Consider the following 5,137-nt stretch of genomic DNA (forward strand, 5'->3'; position numbering starts at 1 on the left):
CTTAAGCTGGCAGTGTTTGTGCTTCTTTCTATTTGCCTCACTAGGATTTGACTTCCACTTTTTAAAGGAAGTCTTTTTATCTCCCACTGCTTCTTTTACATGGTTGTTAAGCCATGGTGGCTCTTTTTTAGTTCTTTTACAGTGTTTCTTAATTTGGGCTATAAATTGAAGTTGGGCCTCTATACCCCAAATTAAGAAACATAGTAAAAGAATTAAACAAGATGATGATTCCTCAAAATCTTATCATATAAAAGAAAAGGTTCTTCCAATCCCAAAGGATCAGCCACATATCCAGGTCCAATTATAACTTAGATCTTACCCAAAATACACGCTATAGTCAATTCTTATTAACTAAGCTAAAATTTATTTAAAAAGAAAAGAGAGAGAGAGTTGGTTGAAAGATCAATATACAGACAGACTTGAATTCAGTTCTTGAGGTTCACACATAGCAGAGATGAGCCTGTAGGTGCCAAAAGTCCTTTTAGAAATAGTCCATAGTTATAGTCCAATGTCCATATTCAGGGTGACTCGTCAGTGACTGGGGATCTCAATCCTTATGGCTTAAGGCAAGCGTCCCCAACTCGGTGCCTGCGGGTGCCATGGCACCTGCAGGGGCATCTAAATGTGCCCGCGTCCTGGCCAGCAGTGGAGCATCTGCTGAAATGCCGCTGAATTTCTGTGGCATTTCGGTGGCGACACCTCTCAATGACGTCACTTGTCGGTGGCAAGTGGCGTCATCGAGAGACAATGCCCCCGAATTTCTGTGGCATTTCAGTGGTGACACCTCTCGATGACGCCGCTAGCCGCCGACAAGTGACGTCATCGAGAGGTGTCGCCGCCAAAATGCAGCAGAAATTCGGCGGCATTTCAGTAGATGCTCCACCGCCGCCACGGTCCTTCGTCTGGCACCTGCCAGACGAAAAGGTTGGGGACCACTGGCTTAAGGTTTCCCCCTCCTGAAACCCAAAGCAGATCTGAGATGAAGCAGGATCATGTCCCAGGGTTCTTATACATTTCCAGCAGCCTTTTGGCCTGAGAAGACAATAGGCTTAACTCCTTCTCCCAAACATCCTGCTAATTAGCACAGGGTAATTTATCCATTGAACAGTCAGATACAGGTCACCACAACCTTCAAAGAGACACACAGACAATAACACTATTTCACTCAAATGTCTTCCTAAATTTAATATTCCTTTTTTGATCTTCGAATTAAAGCCATAGCATATTTGCTGACATCCCAAGCCCTGAGCAAACACCTCCACTTCTTCCTCTAACAATGCAGACTTGCATTTCAAAGCTCTCATCATTTACATATTTTCCTAACAAGTCTCTAAAGTTAGGCCATTGCTCAGGTCAGTCTGCAGGGATGTGGGGGGAGTAGGGGGAGGAGGGGGAAATGGGGCCCCCACGAGAACATAATATTCTATAGTTTTGCAACTTTTTTTTATGGAAGGAGCCCCCAAAATTGCTTTGCCCCAGGCCCCCTGAATCATCTGGGCGTCCCTGTCAGTCTGTGAGGTAATTAACTCTTTCTGGCCCTATTACCGTCAATGAGATAATATATTACACTCATAACGTCACACCGGGCGAGGAACCCAGATCTGGGGCCAGCAAAGCCCTTGGGAGCAGCACCCGTAGGGGGCAAGGCCCAGGAGTCTGGGCTAGAGCAGTCAATCTGGGCTGCTGTGGGGAGCCCTGGACGTTTCGGTGGCCCTATGCAGCGTGCCCTGCTGGAGGGTGGGCACCTTGGCAGGGGCTGCTCATGGAGGTGCTGGGCCGGCAGAGGGCCAGGGCTGCTGGCCAGGCTGGCAGGTGGAGCAGCCATGGGGCTCCCCTCGGTTTAGCAATGGTGCAGCTCCAAGTTGGGGCCCCTGGGCACTCAAGACACAGAAACCCTGCAAAGGACAGGAAAGAATCAAGGCACCAGAGCAGGCGACCAGCAAATGCCTCCTCCAGCCTCCTAGCTTTATCCCTGCTCACGGCATCCAGGAGAAGTCCAAAGGCACCCGCCCCCGCACCACAGGAACTCCCCCAGAGGAGATTATCTTAGCACTCAAGAGGCTGCCATAGAACAGACGAGTCTCCGTGGGAAACACTGGTTCTGTTCTTGTTCCAGATCCATGCCTTCTGCAGCAAAGTAACAGGTGCTTATCCCAGCCCCCCGCTCGCCCCACACTCTCTGCTCACAGTGGAGTCCCCCTTGGCCATCCCACCCTCACAGATCCTGACTGCAGCCAGTCGCCCCCCACAGCCCCAGGCCAGAGCCCTCTCGCAGAGTGCTGGAATTCCCCCTTCCCCGGGCAGGCAGTGGGCGTGGCCATGGGCAGGGTTTGGGCAGGCAGTGGGCGGGGCCAGGGGAGGTAGGTGGGACTGTGGGCGGGTTTGGGCAGGCAGTGGGCGTGGCCAATGGGAGGTGGGTGGGGCTGTGGGTGGGTTTGGGCAGGCAGTGGGCTGGGCCATGGGAAGGTGGGGGGCCATGGGCGGGTTTGGGCAGGAAGTGGGCGTGGCCGAGGGGAGGTGGGTGGGGTCATGGGCGGGTTTGGGCAGGCAGTGGGTGGGACTATGGGAAGGTGGGTGGGGCTGTGGGCATGGTTTGGGGGCAAGGGGGGCAGTTTATGGGGCAGGATTGGTGGGAGTGACCATGGGGCAGTCAATGGGCGGGGCCAAGCATCAGACGGGGGTTACAGTGGGCGGGGTTTGGGCAGACAGTGGGCGGGGCAGAGACCCGCGCAGGGGCTGCTGGGAGTTGTAGTTCCCGCCGCCCCGGCCGACCGAGCCACGAGCCACGGTTCTGGGGACCGCAGCTCCCGGCAGCCCCTGCGGCAAACGGCACCATGGCGGCGGCGGGCGCGGAGGAGCGGCCCGGGTCGCGGCGGGACAGGTGAGGGCGGGGTCGTGTCCGAGCGCAAAGAGGAGAGAAGAAGGCTGCAGCAGTTATTCTATTTGAAGGTCTGGCCTGAAGTTGTTGTGCTGCCAAGGATGGCCACCTTTAAGTTCTGCCTAGAATTGTGGTGGGCGAGTGAGGAGTTGAAGGTGCTCTCACAGGTTATTGGTGATAAGGGCCATTCTGATATCTTGATTTGTGTCCATTTATCCTCTATACGCGTAAGGGACGGTGTTCACAGTGGAGGCCGCATTGTACATAGCAGCGGGGGCCATGACTGGCATGAGCGCAGAGGGGGTGGATGAGGCAAAGTGTAAGTGGAGGAATGGTAATTGTGGGGAGCGGGCGAGCCTGTGAAGTAGAGAGCGGGGTGATGGTGTGGTCGGAAGGAGATGGTTAGAGATGTCGGCCCAATTGGTGATGCAGTGTTGTGGTGTAGATATGTGAGGCAGAGTTGGCATGCAGAGGTTTGTTGCATGGATTGAGTTCTGAGCTAGGGGAGTTACATGGGTGCTGATGTGCAGGGACTAGGGGGAGGAAGCTAAGTTTCCAGGTGGGCAGTGCTGTCAAGGGTGGGGAGGGACTTGGCTCTGCCGCAACCGAGTGGAGCTGGACAAGGTGGCGGTGAAAGTGTGGAGAATCATTTCCAGGATGGCTTGTAAAGATCCGATGAATGGCATGTTGGGAGGGTACTGGGGTACTGGGTAGTTGAGTGTGCCAAGTGGGACCTGTTCGGTCTTTCTGGGTGTCCTGCAGATAGGACGGCCTTTTGGGTACACGCTGGCTCGAGTTTGATCTGTTCCTTATTTCTTCAGCAGTATTGTAGTTTTTGCCGAATCCTTGGTGGAGAATGTTGAAGGTGTTGGTCTCTGTCTAGGGGTTAGAGCAGATGCGGTTGTTACTCAGTGCTTGGCTGTAAGACAATGGATCGTAGTGAGGTCCCGGAGGAACTGGAGGAAATGAAGGTAGGCATAGCGGTCGTAGGTTCGGTATAAGGGGTGTTAATAGTGACATGCGCTTATTTGCACTGTGTGTCTAGGAAGTGACCTCATGTAAATTGAGTCAGGCTGAGGTGATGTGGGGGTGGAAGCTGTTTGAAATCGTGGTGGAATTGTTCCAGTCCTCCTTCCCTGTGGTCCAGGATGGATGGAAGGATGTCATCAAAGTAGCGTAGCAGAGAAAGGGGCGTGAGTGAGATGAGGAGCTGAGGGATTGGGTTATGTCTCCAGGGCTCGGACCATAAAAATATTGGCTAGTTGGGCCATGGCGGGTGCCCATAGCGGTGGCCAAAACTGATGCTGGAGATATATAATTATCATCAAATTTGAAATAGTGTGTGTGAGGAAAAAGGCACAGAGCTCAGCAGCCAGTTCGTGCTGTGGGCAATCATCAGGGATACTGTTCTGACAGCTTGTATCCATCTGTGTGTGGGATGTTTGTGTAGACACCTCTACATTCTGGGACTAGAATGAGTGTTTCATGGAAGGTGTATCCGCGCGCAGTCGCTTGTAGGTTATCCCGTCAGGAAGCAGTGGTGTTTACGGAGATACCTGAAGGACTGTCTGGGATACTGTGGAGCCTAGTCGGAACCCTAGTGAGACCAGCACTCCCAGCTATCTCCAATAACACCATGATTCTGAGTCCTCTGCAAAATTTGAACGAAGTGCCAATTCAGCTCGGCAGGATTAAAGCAGAGACTGTTGAAATGGCTTGCCAATACAAAACCATTTCTCCTCATTGGTTACAACACCTCAAACTGCTAGAAAAGGCCCCTCATCCCCCTGACTGAACAACCCGTTATGCGTGCGGCTTGCTGCTGTGTCTGATAATAGCACACAGTACGCCGCTGTGGAAATTTTGACACAGAGTGCAGTCTGAACGAAGTGGGTATTCCGACCCACGAAAGCTCATCAGCCCCAAAACGTCTTTAGAAGAAGGGTTCCGCCCTAGGGGATTTGTCGAGACTGTTACAGATTCCAGGACTAACACGGCTACCTCTCGATAACTGGTAAATACAAAGTTCATGCAGCATGCACGCTCGGTGGACTTCACTGCCGAGAGGTTCCTCCAGGGGCCAGAGGGTAGCCGTGCAACTGAGCAGACTGGCTGCAGCAACTACTGCCTAGCCTATAGTGCGCGCGCTTTCCAGTGACCAGAGCCTCTCCACAGCAGGGAGCAGCGTAAGACGCATAGCATCAGCTGAGCCAAGCTTGGTCACTCTTGGGCAGCAAGGCGGGTTACCATCCCGAAAGC

General features: G+C 53.1%; 1 protein-coding gene across 1 annotated transcript in view; it reads left to right on the forward strand.

The window, feature by feature from the left end:
* The first annotated feature begins 2,802 nt into the window (after positions 1-2,802).
* Positions 2,803-5,137, forward strand: part of LOC116821807 (uridine-cytidine kinase-like 1) — a 20,462-nt gene continuing 18,127 nt past the window's right edge. Inside the window, exon 1 of the mRNA XM_075063510.1 lies at positions 2,803-2,881. The gene's annotated coding sequence lies outside the window, so the exon portion shown is untranslated. The remainder of the gene's footprint in view (positions 2,882-5,137) is intronic.

This window comes from Chelonoidis abingdonii, chromosome 3, assembly GCF_003597395.2.
Source record: "Chelonoidis abingdonii isolate Lonesome George chromosome 3, CheloAbing_2.0, whole genome shotgun sequence".
In the NCBI taxonomy this organism is placed as follows: domain Eukaryota; kingdom Metazoa; phylum Chordata; order Testudines; family Testudinidae; genus Chelonoidis; species Chelonoidis abingdonii.